The sequence below is a fragment of the Thermobia domestica genome, chromosome 7, assembly GCF_964235325.1.
Source record: "Thermobia domestica chromosome 7, izTheDome1.hap1.1, whole genome shotgun sequence".
NCBI lineage: Eukaryota > Metazoa > Arthropoda > Insecta > Zygentoma > Lepismatidae > Thermobia > Thermobia domestica.
Genome location: NC_137460.1, coordinates 294,732,742 through 294,756,439, shown reverse-complemented (window position 1 = coordinate 294,756,439; position 23,698 = coordinate 294,732,742). Strand labels below are relative to the sequence as shown.

The 23,698-nt window shown below is 36.6% G+C and overlaps 1 protein-coding gene across 1 annotated transcript in view; it reads right to left on the bottom strand.

Annotated features, from left to right (window-relative positions):
* Positions 1 to 23,698, bottom strand: part of LOC145691064 (uncharacterized) — a 43,457-nt gene that overhangs the window by 7,729 nt on the left and 12,030 nt on the right. The window lies entirely within an intron of this gene.

Sequence of the window (23,698 nt, the reverse complement as noted above, 5' to 3'; positions counted from 1 at the left end):
TCATTGATACATTTAGAAATTAACGGGAGATTTGAGCATACAGGAAAGAAATGTTAAAAGGATTATCTTATAAGATAGGAACAAGCATTGAAACACTTCTAAATTTGTATTCTTTTATTAACTCTCTGTATTCAGTGTACATGACATGGGAAGCATCTTATATTAGAGGATCTTGGTTTTACAATAACTGTGAAGATGGCAGTTTCTTTTTCATTACAATCTATATATTTATATTTCAATGCTATGTTTATATGTTTGCCCCCAATCTTTCGACAATGATATCTCGAAACCCACAAGTGCTCGAAACGTGCCGTTTTCACTGGTCTATTCTAAATTTTGTCTGAAGATTGTCCAGTTCTAATTGAATTGAAATTTTGTGTTAAAAAAAACAGCCGTAATTTCTTTGTTACATTTTTTAGGGGTACACTGGTAGGGTTGAAATAAAAAAAAAACATATCCTGTGAGTTATACATTCCAACACAGCATATTTGTATATCCCTCAGGCGTATTTCATGGTCAAATGATAATGAAAAACGAAGGATAACCATTTCTCCAGGCTAAGATGAATCTTTATTGTTTGGAGTGTTTTGCCCAATGAACACCATATATCACTGATATTATAATTAATTTTGTATGTAATGTATTTGCTTATTACATACTGCATGCAAGAAGAAAGAAAACACTGATGGTACATGAATTATAAACTACAACCGGAAGTAGACTCCATCTTGCAAACGATGAGAGATATTAAAAAATAGTCGGAAAAATCTCCCCTTTATGGTACCTCTTGCCGATTTTTATCAATACGTCTTCCACTTGTGTCTGTAAAGGAACGTATACAGACGTGAGGAAACACAAGGAGATTCATGCTCATATGTGAATGATACGCTGTGTAGACAGTGCTAGGTTTAGCTAGTATCACTATTAGGAAGGGAATATTAAAAATTACTTCAGAATTCAACATTTTCATAACAATAATAATAAACTCCTGTACCAAGCACGTACCCAAGGTGCACTGGGCCGGATCTCTCCCCTCCTCCCTTCGAAACCAGAAATGAAAAAATAAGGAAGGTTGAAACAAAAAAGAAACGAGAAAAAGAAGAAACAGCGTTAAAAATAAAAAGCTACAACAAGCTTTTGGTTACTCTTTCTTATGAGGAGATTTGTATTACTTGCAATACACGGTGGCGAATGAGGGGAATATCCTGGCAATGTCAGGGAAATTGAAATTTCTAAAAAAGTTACAGAATTCTCAGAATTTCTCCTATTACTCAGGGAAATTTCAAGCTTTCGAAAGCGTAGTGCCGTTCTGTAATAGTGTGAACATTTTTTATCATATTTTTTTCGTCATCGCTTCTCTGCAGTACCAAACATATGTTATTTCAGAAACGGTTTTCTACTACTCCTTTAACCTGTCACTTGGAACAGACAGTAATTGATTGAATAATGAAAACAAAAAGTTATGTGGAAAGAAAGTTCTGTTAACATTTGATTCAACAGAGAAAGGAAAGTAGATATTGTAAAATACTTTTCAATACTTTCTTTTATTCTTTTACATGGGATTTCTTCATAGTTATTAAAATACTTACTAACATGTCTTCATTTTATTGTCCTAACAAACCAATATATGTTGCCAGTAAAATAGTTTAGGTTGATCGAGCCCCTGGTCTGATGACCAACCACCAGGGGTGGATTAAGACTTTAGGGGCCCTGGAGCCGACGATTTCAAGGGGGCCGTATGTTACGAATGATTTTAGCGCATAAATTTTCTTTGCTGCCTTCCACAGCCTCATAGGCTTATCGAAACACCGAGAACTATGCTGTAATATTTTAATGTGTTCCAAGTTTACTCTAATTAGTTGAATTACATTCACTATTAACAGTTCAATGCTCATATACTGCAGTGTAACACACAAATGGTCAACCTCACAAAATAAGTATTGTGAAGACTCTGGTGGAAGAACTTAGAAAAATAATATAACCCTAGTGACACTGCGAGCGCGAAAAAATTAGCATGGGTCTGAAGCCTATAATATAATAAGTTGATTGTTATATTTTAATATTAAAGAGAGGGATTTTTGGGGGTCCTCTGAGCATGAGGTCCCCGGAGCCTGGGCTCCATTGGCTCTGCCCTTAATCCGCTCCTGATAACCACAGTATTTCATGTCACGAACTCCCCCCCTTTACGAAATCCTGGCTACGTGCCTGCTCTGCTCTGTACGTACTTTCAATTAGATGGAAAGTAACTTTTAAAGCTGTACAAATGAGAAATTTGGTTAATATTTCTGTTATGTGTCGCTCCATAACAATTGAAAACTAATTATTTACTGCAGTATTACATAAAAGTAGATAATGACATAAATTTGTGATTTAATGGCAACGAAAGTTATCTAGTAGCAAGAACTCAATAATACTTAATCACTCTTCACTTCGAACTAGAGTTGCCACCTCTGGAAAATAAAATTGCCGGCACCTCCTCAAAATTCCCTATAATATAGGCCTCGGTATGAATTATCTCTGTTCGGACATATCCATGGAAAGAGAATGCACTAGCATCGACAAAAGTGTATAAGCACCTGCAGGGACAGATCCAAGACGGACTTCTGGGGGGCGGGGGGTCAGTGGGTTGTAATAGGCCTACTGCTACTTAGAGCCACTTTTAAGAAGTTTCAAACTCTGTGATGGGTTTTATTTATATATAAAATAAGAAAGTTTCCGCCCCTGAGCACCTGTATTCTGTATATCCTTCGTACATTGACTAATAAGCTAAATAGATACATTGTGCTAAGTATGAAAAACTGAAGTCGCTATTGATCATTTTATTATATTTAACAGTAACTGTTGCTTCTATAAAATTATGGAAATAGAAGAACGAAAAGTACATGATCCTTATGTGATAATTTTGGATTTAAAAAATAAAATTTACTCTTTAAGCTTATACTTCAACTACAGGAAATTGCTTTAAGAAGTTCTACGGAAGGAAGTTGGAAGTTTAAAGAAAGTTGTCATATCCGGACGTGAAAGTACGGACGTGAAAGTAAAAAGTGCAACTAGCATTGTACTGACGAAACGCCTAAGAGTTATTTGCCAAAAATCGATGAATAATTTACATCTATGACGCAAAATTATGACAAATTATACGTTTCTGTCTCTATTGTTGAAAACAACGTTTCGCAATAACATCTAATTCTTATCAAATTTCTTATGTTAAATAAATAAATAAAAAAAACCCTGCCATTTAAAAAGTATCACGTAAATGTATAATACGACGAAAATTTGTATTTGTAAGTTGAAGAATTTCAATGTTCGATGTCTTTTTTGTTTTCTGAATTACAGATTTCAAAACACCGGTCATAAAGGGGTTTACCGGTCATCGGCCTTAATAAAAATAATAACAATATTTCTGGCCAGGACGGTGAAATACTGGCCAATTGGCAACTCTACTTCGAACTATCATCACGACTTATATGAAATATGTTGCGCAAACACCAAAGGATTATCAACAAGAATATATATATATATATATATATATATATATATATATATATATATATATATATATATATATAGCTTACGGCACTTGTTTAATTTCATGAATTGTCTTAACAGAACCAATGTTTCGAGTCCTATAGATATGTTCTAAAAGTCGTAACACTTCCCAAGGAGCATGCTTGATGTGCCGTCATTTAGGTCAATTTCTCATACTTTGGATACCTTCTATTTATTGAGCAATGCGATCCATATTTTAGAACGTTGTCGACCCATATTTTAGAATGACCAACATTTTTGTGAAATTCCTACTCACTGATATACTCCTGTTACCACCTAGATTTTCCGAATAATTTTGTTAAAATAGCCAGTGAGATATTAAGGTGCTTAACATAACCTAGGAGACAATTTCTTATGAACTCTATTTCTTACCTATTTCTAATTGCTGTGTGTTCTAGTTCTGTTCTAATTATCACTCCTAACTTTTATCGAGGTAAAGGACCCTGTGTAAGTTCTCGTCAAAAATAAAAGTTCTATTTGCCCCGCTTTCTTGCTGTATTCCTATAAAGGCAACTCCTCAGGGAAAAAAAAATATTTCGACGACACTGATAACGATTTCAAGAAAGTAGGGCTAAAATACCGCAAATATTTATAATGGAGTATATAGGAAACTACATATTATATTCGGATTTTTGTAGGTATCGTCCACAACTCTGAGATCAATGATTTGCACATATTTCATTTCATTTCATTTTATTTATCCTCCATTCTGTACAAACTTGGAAATAATTTTCCAATAGTACATGGGATTCGTCATGGTTAATTGATGCAGTACATATATATTAGACACATTTGTTAAACATAATTCATACTTTTATACATTACAGTAATTTGAAATATCATTATACAAATACTACAGCATACCTTATACATAAATGAACCTATCTTGTTACTTTGCTACTACTATTTACATTGTAACTATTTAATTGATTATATTCATCTATTGTATAGAAGCAATGTGACAATAGATATTCTTTTAATTTTCTTTTCAATGTAACATTAGACTTGATTACCTTTAATTTGTTTGGTAACTTATTGTATAGCATAATACTAGCATCAGATATGATGTGCATCAGAGTACGGGACAAATAATACATAGAAACGAAAGTGGTGTTATGTTTCCTTTCGCTGATACAGGGTGTTGACATTAGGCACCATCTGGTAATTTAATAGAGTGTATGGGAGAGTATTTGGTGACTGGGAATTGTATTACGTACCATCAGCGCCTCCGAATGCAGATTAAGATGATGTGGTGTTCCTCCCGAAGGCAGGGCTGTGACCCGAAGGTCCCTGGGCAAGGTGAACCCACGATGGTTTGCCATTGCCTGCCATGAGATGATGACGTCCGAAGGATGGAACCTACAGTTGAACAAGGGACCTGGGCTTCCTCTGTCCCCACCGGGAAGCAAACTTGGGATCCCTTAATTACAAGGCGAAGAGCTTATCCATTCATCCACCGGGGACACATTCTTACAAATAAGACCACTGGCATATTATGATATTTAATATTACGAAATAGGCAGAAAAGAAAAGTGTTTTGGTCTGTTTCATATACGCACACACACACACCGACACACATATACACAGACACACAAATAAGGCATCGGAAACATAAAGACCAAAGTGTGAAATTCTATGGGAATAGACAATATTGTCCTTAGATGTGAATAACACCACAATTAGTGGTCAAAATGTGCCGCAGATCTCCTTATAACCAAAGTTAAGTCATGCCTGGATCTTCATTACCGTGTATGTCCTTAGTGCCGAGAAAAATACCACTTAGGTGCGAAGCTGGAAAATGAACAGTTTCATAAGGAGCAACACCACGATACCAAAGATCGAAAGCCACATGCGAGCAACATCCGAAAACACGAGCTCCACTGGGGCATTTGCAGTACCATCCAAGAAGAGCTTCGGCTCCTGATTTTTCTGGATCATATTCAATGAAAAGTGTGTACTGCAAACTCTGTACATGTCGAGATTGAATTTTAAACCTCAGGATGTGTGGAGTGATATGCAAATGGAACAGTGAAAAACTACCATCAGATTTCATGTGCTCTGCTGCATATGCGTGAGCATTTTCTATTTGATAAATTCCAAATATGACTTTGAATAAGTCTTCTTCTGTCAATCGAGGGAAGTCAGTAATTGACGATCCGTCACACGGTTCCCAAATCTTTGCTGAGCGTTTGTCAATATCACCGGATGTCTGTAGTTTCGTTTTTAGTTCGTTTGTTGAACGAGAACGTGATAATATTTCAATACTTACGTCAGACTTTTCTGGTGCATCGTTGGTCAATGGAAGTGCAAACTGATTCTCTAAGGCACCTGCAATGAGTAGGGAAGAGCCACAATTGGAACCCTATCTCTAAACATCTTGTACTTCATTTTGAGATGCCCATTTTTCGCTTCTACACACCACCTGCCCTTTGTGACAATATGGGATTGGTTTGCAGCCAGGCAGTCATGCTGCTTCTTTTCCTTTTCTAGAAGACATTGCATTTTCGCAATGATCCCCGCCTCCTCCAACATCGTCGTGGAATCTCGGAATCCCCTATCAACCAAAACGCAGTCCCCTGGTTGTAAGAGCTGGTTTAAACCATGTGCTGTGTCGGCGAACATAGAGTTTGTAATACTAGCATCATTATTTACACCAACATATGGACCAACAATGTCAACAATGTACCCGCTAGGTGTAACGATCATCATGGGTTTCACTAAAGGACGTCCTTTTTACACACTATACAGACGCCTTTGCAGAATGTAGTTCGTCGATTTTTCGGTGTAAATGTATGTACCATCAAAGACTATAAGCAGCTTGTCATCCCCTACCCCATAAAGTTTGCGGGCCCAAGCTGGAACCTTGCTCAGAAGAAACGAACGAGATAAATGCTTTGAACCCAATACGGACAGTACAAACTGCTTCATCAAAGGCTGTCTGACTGATTTCAATGCATCTGACACACTGAAGTGGCATGGATATCCAAATACTGCTCCCAGAAAGTCATTGCAAAGATCATGCCTGAGTTTCATTAACAACATGCCCAGTCTGGTTTCAACGCTTGTAACACTGCTGTTATGTAAGGTGTCACAGAAGCTGCACAGCAGTCAATTGTTCATTGTTCAATCCCGTGAACACTACTAATTGTTCTTCAGGAATTTCTGCGAGGTTTACCTTTATGTGCACAGGCACAGTTGACGTATCTTTAACGTTGAGATAAGATCCCTGACTACCCATTTCTGGTTGTTTCTGCACACTTCTCACATAAGAAATTGCCTTTATGTAGCATGTTGTACATAGTACTGTTGACGGACCGAAGCACTGGAATGACTTACCTTTGCTCCCACGCATGTAACTAATCGCTTGTAAGAACTCACTTCCACACACCGGGCGCTTTCTTTGCCCTCTAAACCATAGTTTGCACACCTAACATTGCCGATGTTCATCCGTGCTTCCAAAGGAAGCCATTTGTCACACACGTCACCAAATTGTTTTGAAATGAATAATATGGCTTTTGCATTACACGTTTCCACACTGGCGAAACCTACCAGAAAATAACACCAAATAGTACACAACAACAAAGTTCGCTATACTTTACTATAGTAAGTAAGATTTCGGAAGAAGGGCTTGAGCCCGTAAGCCCCACTCCTAAATATGCCACTGCTGTTCACCATCATCTTCAGCTTTTAAGAAAAGTATTCTTTCAAATGTTCGAACGATAAAATATTTTCGTTCTCCATCTTTATAAAAATAACACCATTCAAAGTAAAATAGACTACCAGTACCATTGCACTCGTAGTTCACTCACTGAATGTATTGATTTGGAGCTGCCAAAATCTAAGACAGAATCTTCCAGGTGCTTGAAATCAGTACACGAGATTTCCCTGAGGCTCTCCTCATCTTCCAAAAGAGCAAGTGGTACTAATTTTGTTATGTAAATAAACAAATCAAATTCTATCTATGAATGTATTTGCAAGCCTACCAAGGTAAAGTTTGTAAGGCGAAACGGGAAAATGCACATCGAGATCGCCCGTTCCGCCTTACATTAAGATGAAAAGTGATAACAGGTTTTACATGCAAATTTCATTGCTAGAGGTCATAAGGCGAAACGGGAAAAGGTGAACAGTGCAGGAATTATCGGTCACTGACATCGTTCATGCTCCATTGTTCCATTCTGAGAAATTCACTTACAGGAAAGAAACATTTGAATTGAGTAGATTTTAGTTTAGCGTCCCTTTCAGCAGCGAGGCTATATGAGACGTGGACCTACTGATTAACGTGGAATTCGAACCACATGAGCTCCCGCCGGGAATCGAACCCGGGTCTCCCACGCCAAAGGCGCGTACGCTAACCGCTTAGCCACGGATGAGCTCTGAAAAGAAACATTTGTTTCCGAAAAAATATATATATACATATATTGTAGTTACTCATCCGAAATGTAACGCGAAAAAAGTAACGCAAACTGGGTACGTTACTTAAAAATTTGTAATACGTTATCGTTACAGTTACTGTGGAAAAAATGTAACGCGTTACTAGGAAACATTACTTAGCCTAAAAAGTAACGCGTACTTGCGTTACGTTACTTCCCAAGACTGCCTTGAGGTCTAATTATTGGAATGAAACTAACTGTATTATAAAGTCCTGTTTGGGACCATTTGTTTGTGGCCTAGTAAGAATATATTTCAGCAATATGAAGAATGGGGCTCCAGCATCATATTGTCTAAATGTGTATTGGGGCCCCATGAATGCCGCAATGAGACTGAAGTTTACAAAGTCCTTCTTGAGCCCTTTGTTAGTCATTTGACAAGTTGTTGCAACGCTATAAAGAAACAGAACAGGTCCCCAACCTGAGGACCCATTCAAAAAATTGGAGCTACTCGTTGGTGGAGTAAACACAGATCTTTAAATGCGATCATTGATGTCTAGATTTATTAACGGAAAGACCAAGATGCAACATGCTTGCAAAGGAATCGATTTCTGACTTTTCTAGTGTTCTTGAACGACGTTACAACCAGCAGACAGTTTGATGCAAAAACGAAATTTCAAGCCCAGACATTGTTGCATATATCGTATGAATTCCAAACCATTGTGATGTGTGCTGTGTACGATGACCTATTCGCGTTAACAACCCCGTCTCAAAAGGTTTACAGTCGCAAGCTCTGAATTACATTACTGCTTGGAATTTAGTAGCAAAATTACGTGAACAACTATGCGAAAAACTTCAATACCAGGATGAAGAATTTGCAAAAGTATATGACAAAGCGAAAGACTTTTGCAAAGCAACGAATCTGCAATTAAAGGAATACTTTATTGACATTGAAATTGAAGAAGAAAAGAATGGCTGATGAAAAGTCATCTGATGAGAGAGGCAGAGACTTAAGCCAATCAGTCCTCTTTAAAGTGGAATATTATTGAGATTTTGAATTTAGCATCAACAGTGTGGAAGAAACGTTTGAATCTCTTTCTGAATTACCGGTACTTGACAATTTGCGGTTGCTAGATCCTAAATGTTTTAACAAAATAAAAGAACAGCTTCCAAAGAACGCATTTGCAACATTTGCAACGAAGTTAAACCTCGATAAGACTCAACTATCCAAAGAACTTGTACAATTCGCAAATATGTACGAAGCTTTCTGTTGGTGTCACAACTTTCCAAAAAAGTGGACAAATTATCAAACAGGGATGCATCAAAGAAGTTTCCAATGATGAAGACTCCTAAGAAAAGAAAGGGCAAGAAAGTGTGAAAACTGATAGAGCTCGTGGCACATGCTTGTCCTGTTTAGCAGTTATTCTTTTTGACTTTATACAACAGACGAGTTCATTAAATGCACTCTATGTCGCCTATAAATATGTCTTCACATTACCATGAACACAAGTGTGCTGCGAACGACTATTCTCAAAACTAAAATTAATTAAAACAAAATTGTACTCTCTCATGTCTCAGGATATACTGGAAACGTTTATGTTAATCAGCATGGAATATGATGTACATTGTATTTTCGATGTTGAAAAGATGTTAGAAGAGCTCTGTGAATCCTCCGAGGTTGTTGCGCCGTTAACTCAGGGAGTGGTTACCTTCGTGTGTTTGAGTCTACCAGCAGTGCAACATGATTCAGTAATATGTCTCGTATATAAAGGTAACAAAGAAAGTTCTGCCGCTTTTTGTGGAGATCTGTGTTCAATTGGCCCTCACACCGTGAGTTGAATGAGAATGAAGATAGGGCGAAGGTCAGTTGTTGGTGTGGGTGTATCCAATATACTACCTGGTTCTGGCAGTTCAGTTACACCGTGAACTTGCGTAAGGACAGAGTGAACATGGGACCTCCACAGAGCGTCATAAAGGTGTGTATGCTGTACGAGTTCAAACTATGGTCAAACGCCACTGCAGAGGGCGGAAGATATGCCAGGACTTGGTTAGGGTGTCGTGAATACGTGGACAGTGCAGCGCTGGTTTAGCAAGTTTAAAGATGGTGACGAAACACTTGGAGACGCACCACGTGCCGGAAGACCGACACATGTGCGAAATGAAGATCTTCAAGAAGCAATTGAGCCGAACAGTGGCCAAACATGTGAGGAACTGGGATTACAATTCAGTGTGAGTGGAGAAACCATTCGGCAGCACCTCCATCAACTTAGGAAGCAATACAAGTTGGGTTGATGGGTCCCACATGATTTGACGCGAGCAGACACATGCGTTTCTTTGCTGTCTCATCTGAGAAAGGAACCATTTCTGTACAGGGTGTTTTACATATGATGAGAAGTGGGTTCTATACGAACCTCCACGGCGCCGTCATCAGTTTAGTAGGGTGGACCGAAAAAACTGTCTTGTTTTTTTTTAAGTCGCTATAGCGCGGAAAAGTTGCATTTGGTACTGATTAGAAAAATTAAGAAAAAAAATTTGAAATCGGTTAACATCTTCCGTTCGCGCATCGGAGTTAAATTTTACCAAAAAAAGACGAAAATCCTGTGATTTTTAATTTTTTTTTGTCTTATAAATAAATAATATTTAATCGATTCCATGATTTATTTTCGTTAATATAAATTGTAGTAAAGTATAAAAATAGTTAGAGTGTGTTGTTTTGATTTATGTTTTCCAATTGCACAACTTTACTGAAAACTTTTTTTTTTTTTTTTTTTTACAAAAAAGAGACTTTTTCATACTTTATGTCTGGGGTAATTTTGTACATGAGCTTCTCCGTGGCTAAGCGGTTAGTGTACGCGCCTTTGGCGTGGGAGACCCCGGTTCGATTCCCGGCGGGATCTCATGTGGTTCGGATTCCACGTTAATCAGTAGGTTTACGTCTCACATAGCCTCGCTGCTGAAAGGGACGCTAAACCAAAATCAACTCAACTCAATTTTGTACATATGAGTTAAATGATTGGTTTAAAAAACAAGCAGATTGACAGAGAAATATTTCACCGCAGTCCGACAATTTACTGGATTTAATCCCACCTCCTCTCCCCTTCTGCAAGATAGCTTGAGTTTGAGAGTGTTCGAGCATTGTTGCTGAATGTTGGACGCTGCAAGTTTTGACACGCATTCCGTGTCCGTCACGTCCTTGCCATTTCCTCACTTAGTGATTAAGTGTGGCGTTTTGCAGAAGTCCTCTTCAGTGTTAGCTGTGTTATTACATTTGTATTAGTTGTTCTTTATAATCTTGAATTATAGTCCTTAGTAGTTTTGTTGCATTCCGTGCGGTGATCTTTCGTAGCGCTACAATGGCAGCTTCAAAGATGATTACGAGGCAAAACTTTGAGTGTCCTCTTTTTGGTCATCCGAGATTTACCACTAACTAAACTGCCTACATATGAAGATGTACTTCGGTGTTGTTTTCAAGAAAGACTACAATTGTACCCACAAACAAACAATGCAAAACTGAGCTTTTCGAAAGTTGCTGGGATAGTAGCAAGAAAAATAATAATAATAAAAAAAATAATAATAAAAAAATAATTAAAAAAATTATGATAGGGCGTCCATTCCTACCGTTACTGAGTACAGGATCGTGCAGCTTGTTGTTGCGTATCATGACAGTTACTATAAACTGAGAAAGTCGTACGGTCGTGATTTGAACAAGCCAACATTTGCAAAGAAGATTGCAGACTTCAAGCAAATATCATTGTCGTTATTTGATGTGGCAGCATGCAAATGTCATATCATTTTGAACTGTACGTGTGATAAGACAGAAGATTTATGTGAATGTTTAATTTCTATCAAGTGCAAGTGTGAAAAGTCTAAGAAGATACCTGCCCTTGAGTTACGATTCATCTATTTTCAAAGGAAGTGTGGTTTGGGCAAAATTGGATCAATAGATCTTTAAGAAAAGAAAAGGCTAACTTCAAGACTGAGAAGAAGGAACTACAAACATAAACTGTCTTTAATGATACGCTTTCGAGTTCATCAACCATTTTTGAAAACGACCCTACAGATTGTTTCAGTTCAAGATTTCAACAAGACGGTTCGGGCTCTTCCGAGTTCTGTGAAAGTGAAAATGATCAGTTCGTCCCAGATATCCCTACCAAAACTCCGTCAGAATGGCAAATGAGAATAAAACTGAAGACAATGGCACTAAATAGTGATAGGTTTGGTGTATCTGACCGTGCTACTGCTGCAATTGCTTCCAGCGTTCTACAAGATATTGGAATGATGACAGACACGGACTACTCTCATGTGGTCGATAAAAATAAAATACGGAGAGAGAAGTCATATCAGGATATCTTTGAAGTGTAAACTTGACACTTTGCTCCTTGGTCTATACTTTGATGGGCGCAAAGATGATACCTTGGTAGTTGAAGAACGTGATTCTAAGTTATTTCGTAGACTTCAAAAAAAGAAGCACTACACTATCATTCAAGAACCTGGGTCGACATATATTTGCCACGTTTCTCCATCATCGTGATCTTCTACTGATATCGCTTCCAGCATAATTTCCTACTTGACTGAAGTTGACATTTCTTTGGACGAATTCGATGTAGTTGGCTGTGATGGTACTGTTACCAATTCAGGATGGAGAAATTGTGTAATTCGGCAAATTTAACTTCATATAGGTAGACAGTTGCAGTGGGCTGTATGTCTTCTCCATTTTAATGAGTTGCCTCTCCGCCACTTATTTCAACACGTTGATGGGGAAACAACAGGTTCAAAACCTTTAGTGGGCCGATCGGTCAACTGCTTAATGACTGTGAAAGATTATCTGTAGTTGAATTTGAAAGAGTTGACTGCATAATCCCTCAAGTAGACCGTCAAATTCTCAGCAAAGACCAGCAATACTTTTTGGATATTTCAAGATCAGTAAATGCAGGGGAATGTCCAAAAGATTTGTCCTATCGAGACCCTGGCCCTATGTCGCACTCAAGATGGTTGACAACCGCTAACAGAATTCTTAGGTTGTACATCAGTACTAAAAATCCCTCAGAAGGTCTTAAAGAATTGGTGCTTTTTATATTGCGTTCGTATGTGCCTTTGTGGTTTAAAATCAAAACAACCATTCTTTTTCAGATGGTTCGAAACACCTTTTTGAAGCAATTGCTACAAGATACCTCCCTGAAACTCTTCGGCAACTGGTAGAGCCTGTAATTGAGAGAAACGCATTTTTTGCCCATACAGAAAACTTGCTCTTGGCTATGATAACGGACGTAAGGAAATATATTAGAGAACTTGCTCTTAGACGAATAATAAAGGCAAGACAGGCAAAAACTAAAGGAAAGGCAATCAGGAACTTCATACCACCCAAACTCAGTTTTGGTGCTAAAGATTATACTGAAATGATTGACTGGTCGACCTGCAAAGTATCTTCTTCTCCATTGTTGCGTCGAATCAATGATGATGAAATCTGACTCCTTATACAGAGTGGCATGGTACCCGATTGAGAAGTTGTAAGAGGATTTCCTTGCCACACACAAGCTGTCGAGAGACATGTAAAACTGGTTAACAGAAGCAGCTGGCGAAGTCTGTGGTGCTCAGTCAAGAGATGAATATATCAGGGCAACTCTGCAATCCAGAGCTATTATGCCACACTTCAGCCAAAAATCTCATTTTAAAGCGAATCCTCATTGCTAATACAAATGAAAAAATCCACAAACATCAAGATTTAACTAAAAATATGTAAAACACACCTGCATTGGATGGTTGGTTGGGAAGGGTGTGGGTGGAACCCGAACTGCAGCCATCTCCTCGTGGTAAGTTCTGGGTCATTCCTGTTTACGAATGGGCGAAGAGCTGCAGATGAAATTATTTAAATTTTAAGTACAATTTGCAAAAATAAAAAAAGTTGCACGAACGGTTTCACAATGTTCATTTTGCTTTTAAACCAGTCATTTAACTGAAATAATCCAAACTATGTTATACAAATGAAAAATGTTATTTTTTGGAAAATAATTTTCAGTTATGTTGTGAATTTAAAAAATACAATAACTATTTTTACAGTTTAATACAATTTATATTACAGAAAATAAGTCATGGAATCGATTAACTATTATTTATTTTAACTATGCGCAAACGGAAAATGTTAACCGATTTCAATTTTTTTCTTAATTGTTCTAATCAGTACCAAAGGCAACTTTTCCGTGCTATAGCGACTTAATAAAATAAAGGTTTTTTCGGCCCACCCTATTGTTTAGCATATCTTGAACCTGTTCCAAAACAGTCGAAACCAGCACTGCACCAGAATAAGGTCCTCCTGTGTTTTTAGTGGACTGCTCGCGGCATCGTGCATCGGGAACTGATACCAGCTGGTCAGAGCACCAATGCAACTTGGTACTGTCAGCAGTTGGGTCGTATTGAAGAAAAACTCAAAACTCTAAATCGTAAAGGGGTCCTCCTGTTACAGGACAACGCTAAGCCCCACAGGCTAGAATGACTCGGGACACCGTTCTACGCCAAGGATGGGAAGCACTATTACATCCGCCATACTCCCTGGACATTGCACCGTCTGATTATCACCTGTTCCGTTCCTTGGATAATCAATCACCTTAGGGGACGCCAGTTTCAAATCCCTAGTAGAAATGGAAAATGCACTTGATACCTTCTTGCTTTACGGCCCACAAAATTCTATCGCGATGGATTCCATGGCCTTCCAGAACGTTGGCAGAATGTTGTCAATGCTGATGGGGACTATTTTTAATTTTCCAGGTACATCTTGACATATCGATGTTCGAAGGTGGTTTGTGAAAAAGCATTACAACTTTCTTGGTTCGCGGCGCGGTGGCGTTTATACTTTAATACTTATAATATAAACTCTATGATTGTGTGTTTATAACAGCTTTTGGTTTCGTAGAGACATATAGACTATAAATAAAATTTGGTACAATACTCGTGAAGCAATCACTTCATTTTTGTGTTATAACTATTCATAATACTCTATCTGTGAGTATTAACTCTAATTTCAGATTATATTGATAATGTTTCAGTCAGCGATTTATCAAATCCGATTGGAAATAGAGTGTCATTACAATAAGCAGAATAAAAAATAATAAGAAGATGAAACTTAGTATACTTTGTGAGTGAGGCTCCTACATGCTATATGGGAAGAGATGGTGGAGCCCTCCAAGTAAGGCTCCTGCTGGGACCCTATACACCCCAGTCCGGGACTAAGTTTAATCTAAAATGGCAAAATATTTCTTTGATTTACTCGATTCACTATTTCTTGTTATATGAGCTTCCCACAAACTTCTATTTTCTCATTTTGAATTTCAGGACTTAAGTAAGTTGCATTTTTGGGACTGTTTATTACATGTTTTCGCAGTTTTATCATAAGGTGCTTTATACGCAACAATGCCCGAAATTTCCCATCCTTATGAAGCATTTTTTTCTAGAGGTAAGGGACCACTGTCTTTGTCACCTCCTAAAGGCAACTCTTGTTCTCCACAGAAAATGACAGTTTCCACTAAAGCTCTCAAAGCCACTTTGTTTTGTCCTTTTTCCTTTCTTCTTTGTTCACTCAGTTGCGTAGCAACATCCTCCATTTTTGATGTCATGATCTTTAGAAACTTTTGAGTTGCCAATTTTGAAAACTGATGGAATTTCGACGTAGAATGTTCTCTAAATCTTTCAATTGTGTCTTTCCAATTGTCGAAAGGTTTTGATAATAAACTTCCAACTTTCTGATGCAAGCCTTTTCCTGTATATTCTGATGAGAATATAACACAGTATTTACAGTAGGCTCCACACTTCACAGGAGAAAATATTATTCATTCCCATTTTGTCATCCAGTTTCTCTGAAAACGCAATTTCCTTTTTCCATAACAGTAAGTCGGGAAAATGAAAGGTGTATCAGGTACAAGCACATTAGTCATCACAGTTTTTCTTTGTTGATCTGTCAGTGGAGGATTTGTTGGATTCGAATTAAAAACACAGTCCGAAACTTCGCCGATGTCTGGGAAATTAACACTAACAGCTTCTGTACTTATATTTGTCGTTACGTACACTTCACATTGTTTCTCAGATACAGTTTTCTCTATTATCACTTCGGCTTCAGTTACAGACACAGAGTTTACCGCTGAATCACTAACAACGACTTTATCACTCACAACAACCTCTGTTCCTCTTTCTTTCCTACTGTCTTCACTTATATCTGTAGCTATTTTCTTCAACACTGGTTTAAAGGAACTATCTATTCTCTTCATTTTATAGGCATGTAATGCACAGGGACAGGGGACGTACGCTCTTCTCACAAAAATTTACTTCACTTCTTCTTTTGAATCATTAGTGAAGAGCTAAGAGAACCGCATTTTATACTGCTTCAAACAAACATTTTACTAGAGCTAACTCTTGTATTTTCAGGAATGTTCGAGAAAAGTCTCAATGTATTGTTTGCGCCATATAGCGGTTCCGTTTGTCTACCAGTTATCAATTGTTGGGATTTACATTTCTCCTTACTGCGTGAGAGTTCAGAGGACGCCGCTCCGAGTGTTCAGCAAAAAAACAGTACCCATTGTTAAGGCGCAAGTTACGTCACGATTTGGATGTACGAAACAGTTTATCTTATTCGCCTTTGAAAAAAACTATCTGACTAAAATTTTACATGCTATTATTGTTATCTAATCGTATTCTATTGTTATTAGAAAAGACAGAATTCATTACAAAACATATTGCAATGAATTTTTGGGTGATTTATTTTAAGAAAATAATTAAATAAAAAAAAAAAAACATTTGTAAGTGGTAAAACACTTTGGATTCCTAAAATTTGTTAATGAGATTGGCAATGAAATAGTTAATATTTGCTGAAAGTACATTCTTATATTATTATTATTATTATTATTATTATTATTATTATTATTATTATTATTATTATTATTATATACAAAATACATTCCTCAAGAAATTATGGGAAACATCCACTTGTGCAGTTGTACAAAATACCAACAGGAGTAGACTTGGACGGGCTCGGGGACATTGCTTTAATTATACTAATTATTTCTCCTTCCCTTCCCTACAACTATCGCTATGTTCCCTTTAAAATTCATGTCACTAGCGAAACGAAACTAGATGAGAGGCATTTTCGTGTTCTCCCTGTTGAAGTCCAAACTTAGTTTTCAGCTGTTTTTTCTTTTACAAAAGGAGCCGCCTATTATTAAAAACGGGAAACAAAAATTTCGACAATAAAAGTAGTATAAGTTTTTTTCGATATTTAATGAGACTATTTTTACAATTTGTCGCTCGTCTTTCTACAATTAAGGATATCCTCTTTTACTTACAAAAAAGAACAGAGAGCTACACTATTCCTGGTTCTGCTAGACTTCCTCGTAACTAATAAGTTGTCAAATATTCTCGCTAAAATAATAATAATAATAATAAGATTAAAAAATAAAAATTGTTTTATGTGGAAAATGATTATCTCATATATGGAGAAACATATTTATTTAGCTCAATTAACTTGGAACGCCACCATCCCAAAATTCATTGTTTTATATCTCATCGTTTTGCACCCATTTTGCATCTTGATTTAAAAATTTTGTATTCTCAACATTACTGAGAAATTCACAATTCAAAATGGTGTTCCAAGTTAATGGTATTTCAGCCACTAACTCGTTTCCAAGATTTAACAATACCATCATCATCTAGTAGTTTTGCACCGTTTTGCACCCTCTTTCAAATATTTTGTACCATCACCCTAACCGAGAAAATAACATTTCAAAATTCAAAATTCAAAATTCGAAATTTGCCACAAAAGCAAAATTTAAGTTTTAACCTGCCATAAGATAGAGTAGGTGTTGCATCTTCCGCAAATACCAATATTTCATTTTGTACTTCCACAGTTACCGAGAAATTTAAAATTCAAAATGCCGAATTACCATTACCTTGGAACGCCACTATTTCGTACTGAAGAATTAAGAACATAAGCGTCTTCTACGAGTTTTGCACCCCCAGAAAATGTCGATATTTCATTTGGTACCCTCATCGTTAATGAGAAATTTCTAATTCAAAATGCCGAGTTACCATTAACTTGGAACGCCACTATTTTGTACTGAAGAATTAAGAACACCAGCGTCTTCTACGAGTTTTGCACCTTCAGAAAATGTCGATATTTTATTTTGTACCCTCGCGGTTAATGAGAAATTTCTAATTTAAAATGCCGAATTACCATTAACTTGGAACGCCACTATTTTGTACTGAAGAATTAAGAACACCAGCGTCTTCTACGAGTTTTGCACCTTCAGAAAATGTCGATATTTTATTTTGTACCCTCGTGGTTAATGAGAAATTTCTAATTTAAAATGCCGAATTACCATTAACTTGGAACGCCACTATTTTGTACTGAAGAATTAAGAACACCAGCGTCTTCTACGAGTTTTGCACCTTCAGAAAATGTCGATATTTTATTTTGTACCCTCGCGGTTAATGAGAAATTTCTAATTTAAAATGCCGAATTACCATTAACTTGGAACGCCACTATTTTGTACTGAAGAATTAAGAACACCAGCGTCTTCTACGAGTTTTGCACCTTCAGAAAATGTCGATATTTTATTTTGTACCCTCGTGGTTAATGAGAAATTTCTAATTTAAAATGCCGAATTACCATTAACTTGGAACGCCACTATTTTGTACTGAAGAATTAAGAACACCAGCGTCTTCTACGAGTTTTGCACCTTCAGAAAATGTCGATATTTTATTTTGTACCCTCGTGGTTAATGAGAAATTTCTAATTTAAAATGCCGAATTACCATTAACTTGGAACGCCACTATTTTGTACTGAAGAATTAAGAACACCAGCGTCTTCTACGAGTTTTGCACTCTCAACTAATTTGGATATTCAATTTTGTTCCCTCACAGTTAAATAGAACTAACAATTAGGCTGTTAAGGACAAAGAAATAGTTACGGTAAATGCAACAATGCCTGGGAGCTCCTCCGTGGTTAAGCGGTTAGCGTACGCGCCTTTGGCGCGGGAGACCCGGGTTTGATTTCCGGCGGGAGCTCATGTGGTTCGGATTCCACGTTAATCAGTAGGTCCCGTCTCATATAGCCTCGCTGCTGAACGGGACGTAAAAGTCAAAAAGCAACAATGCGTGGCTTTGAACAAAGGTTTACTTGTCTTTATTTTTTTGGTTTTAAAAAATACCTTTTAGAAGCAAATTTATTACATAATATTCACCCTAACCTCTTTTCGATGTGTATTAAGGGCGCTAAGTGCTTTGAGTGTAATTTTGATTTTGTTGGTGTTGTGATAGGCATGGTTTCCATATACCCATGCAATAAATATGGGTTACTATCTCAATAAAAATATTAACAGAAAATGATGAGTTATTTTAAGATGCAAACCTTTCCAAAGAGTATGCATATTTCCATAGCAAGAGTTTTCCATAGTTTTGCGTTTTGTGTCTGAAAGTGAAGCAAAATGAAGACATAGTATTGCACTTTTGCATAGCTACTTTTTAGTCAGGTTAACACATTAGCTTCCTTTTCAATATTTTTTATTTTTTAGCATCATTTTCATTTTTTTTAAAATTCTGCAGCAATTTCCTCCTCACCTTTTTTTTATCTTATTTTACAAAGGAAGTGGGAACACGAATAAACTGTTTTCATTCTTGAATAGAGGATAAAATTCCTTGTTTTACTATCTGCAACTAATCAAGAGCTATTGAATGTTTTTCGCAATTTGTTCAAATGTTACCCATAAGTAGTGTAAAAACCAGCGTTCTTCGCCACTGACCCTCTACCCACTTTCTCAGTCCCACCTGAAGCAGACAACGAATTTCCCAGTGCCGCCTGACACACTATGCCGGAAGACACAGGGAGGATACGAGAAATCGAGCACCCTGAACCGTCCACCCACGGTCTTTTACGACCTCCATTTTAGGGGTGAATTTGTTCCCTTTTACGACCTCCATTTTAGGGGGTGTACTCGTTCCCTTTTATGACCTCTATTTTAAGGGTGAACTCGTTTCCTTTTATGAGCATATTTCTCAACCCCTACGAACACATAACAGAAGATCAGATAACAGATAAGAATATGCAACACACAGCAGAACAGATAACACATAAGAGTACGTAACATAACAAGGGTGTATTCATTCTCTTTTATGAGCATATTTTTCAACCCCTATTTTAACATAGGAGATAACACATAAGATTACGAACACATAGAAGAGCAGATAACACATAAGGCTACGTAACACACAGCAGAACAGATAACACATAAGACTCGTTCCCTTTTATGAGCATATTTTTCAACCCTTATTTTTAACATAGCAGAAATTACACTGAGACTATGAACACACAGCAGAGCAGATAATACATAGCAAAGCTAATAAAAGAGTATGGCTCATTTTTTCAACCCCTATTTTAACATAGCAGAGAATACATAATATTCATTCCATTTTACATCCCTTATTTTACCATAGCAGAGAATACATGGAGACTACGAGCACATAGTATAGCAGATAATCTTTTATGAGTACACCACCCCTATTTTAACATAGTAGAAATAGCAGGCAATGAGCAAAGATTACAATCGAACACCCACGGTCTACAGATAGTCATTTTAAGGGTGAAGTTGTTCCCTTTTATGAGCACTTTTTAGGGGGTGTACTCATTCTCTTTTATGACCATTTTTCCAACCCCTATTTTAACATAGCAGAAATTACATAAGATTCATTCCCTTTTTTCAAACCCCATTTTAACAGACGATGAATACCTATGTAACATAGCAAAGGGGGTGTGAACATACAACTGTATTCGTTTTTACCCCTATTTGAACATAGCAGATAATACATAAGACAACGTACTTTTTCCAACCCCTATTTTACCATAACAGAAATCACACAGAGACTACGAAACATAGCGAAGTCCACCTCTCTTTAAACATAGTCCATTTTAGGGGTGGACTTATTCTCTTTTATAAGCATATTTTCCAACCCCTATTTTAACATAACGAGCAAAGATTACAATCGAACACCCACGGTCTACAGATAATCATTTTAGAGGGTGTATTCATTCATTCTCTTTGATGCCCATTTTTTCCACCCCTAATTGAAATTACATAGCAGAGCAGATAATACATAAGATTCGTTCCCTTTTATGAGCACTTTTTAGGGGGTGTACTCGTTCCCTTTTATGATTACTTTTTCAACCCCTATTTGAACATTTTAACATAGCAGAAATTTATGGACACATTCTCCGCCCCTATTTTAACGTAGCACTGATTTTCGTTCCCAACCCTTAATTTAACATAGCAGAAATGACACAAGCATGTCCCCAAACTACTGACCATCGTGAACGAAGGTCAAACTCAAAAAACGAAACAACATATCGAGGTGCTGTTTCCACATTTAGTAACTGGTCATCAAATACTACAAGTTCCAAAATAATGATCATCGAGGTCAAAGGTCAAAGTACTTAAAACCTAATAACTCGAAAATGGATCCACATATTGAGGTGCTGTTTCCACATATAGTAATTGGCCATCGAGGTCAAAGGTTAAAATACTTAAAACCTAATAACTCAAAAACGGAGCCAAATATCAAAGTGGTGTTTCCACATTTAGCAAGAGGTCATCAACTAGTACAAGTTCCAAAATAATGACCATCGAGGTCAAAGGTCAAAATACTTAAAACCTAATAACTCGAAAATGGATCCACATACTGAGGTGCTGTTTTCAAATCTAGTAATAGATCATCAACTAGTACAAGTTCAAAAATAGTGACCATTGAGGTCAAAGGTCAAAATACTTAAAACCTAATAACTCGAAAACGAAGCCAAATATCGAAGTGGTGTTTCCACATTTAGTAATTGGTCATCAACTACTACAAATTCCAAAATAATGATCATCGAGGTCAAAGGTCAAAATACTTAAAACCTAATAACTCGAAAACGGACCCACATATTGAGATGGTGTTCCCAAATCTAGTAATTGGTCATCAGGTACTACATGTTCCAAAATAATGACCATCGAGGTCAAAGGTCAAAGTACTTAAAAACCTAATAACTCGAAAATTGATCCACATATCGAGGTGCTGTTTCCACATTTAGTAATCGGCCACCAATTACTACAAGTTCCAAAATACTGATCATCGAGATCAAAGGTCAACATACTTAAAACCTAATAACTCGAAAACTGAGCAAAATATTGAGGTGCTGTTTCCACATTTAGTAATTGGTCATCAACTACTACAAGTTCCAAAATTATGACCATCGAGGTCAAAGGTTAAAATACTTAAAACCTAATAACTCGAAAACGGATCCACATATTGAGATGGTGTTTCCACATTTAGTAATTGGTCATCAACTATTACAAGTTTCAAAATACTGATCATCAAGGTCAAAGGTCAACATACTTAAAACCTAATAATTCGACAACTGAGCAAAATATTGAGGTGCTGTTTCCATATTTAGTAATTGGTCATCAACTACTACAAGTTCCAAAAGTAGTGACTATCGATGTCAAAGGTCATATATTTAAGCTTTAATAACTTAAACAAAGCCTGTGTGGCCTATTCAGTTTTTACCAAGCAGAAAAAAGTGAAGAATGAATAAATTTGAGTGACTTATCTGCTATTGTACTAACGAGAAAAAAATCAAAACAACGCCATTTTAACTAGCTTAGAATTTCTGTACATTTTTGGGTTATTCAAAATAAACGAAAAAAATAATTTGGATGGACTAACGAAAAAGAAAGCAAAGATATGCTATTTTAACTAGCTGAATATTTTATATCATCTTGTATTATTTAAATATACGAAGAAATAAATTTGAGCGACCGATTCAATTTTGTACCAACGAGAAGTGTCATATTTAACTGGCTCAGAATTTTATATCATTTTGTACTACTCAAATAAACGAAGGAATGGAATATTTAGTTTTGTAAAACTAGAAAAAAAGAAGTGAAGAATAAAATTTAGGCGGATTATTTTCTTTTGTACCTACTGGAAAAGAGAAGAAGAGCTACTTTAACTAGCTCATTATGTACTGTTTAAAGAAACGAAAATTGACTATTTTAACTAGCTCAGAAATTATGTAACTTTTGAACTACTGGAATGTTCTATTTTTGTACCAATCAGAGAAAACGAAGAATAGCCGTTCATAATTTCTGTAACGAAAGAATAATTTCGATGTTCTACTTTTTATACCAACGAGGAAAAATAAACTAGCTGAATATACGAAAGAAGAAAATTTTAGTGACCTATTCAATTTTGCATCAACGAGAAATAACTGCGTATTTTAATCCATTTTGAACTATTTAAATAAACAATCGGATAAATTTAACCGGCTCAGAAGTTCAAAACTATCTTGTGCTATTTAAACAAACGAAGGTCTCTTGAGTGAGCTTTCCAATTCTGTAGCAAGAAGGACTATTTTCTAACTAACTCAGAATTTCATTTCATTTTGTAATACTCAAATTTGGATGGAGTGTTTAGTTTTGTACGAACCAGAAAAATTTGATTGGATTATTTCCTTATGTACCAACTGGACAAGGTGAAGGGCCATTAATCAAATAAATGAAGGAATAAATTTGGGTAGAATATTTAGTTTTGTACCTAGCAAAATAAGAAAAAGAAGTGAAGAACGAATAAAATTTGGATGGACTATTTTGTTATGTACCAACAAAAAATGGAGCACCAACGACAAAAAAGAAACCGAAGGAGAAATAAATTTGGGGTGACCTATTCAGTTTTGTACTAAGCAGAAAAAAAATTGAAGAATGAATAAAATTTTC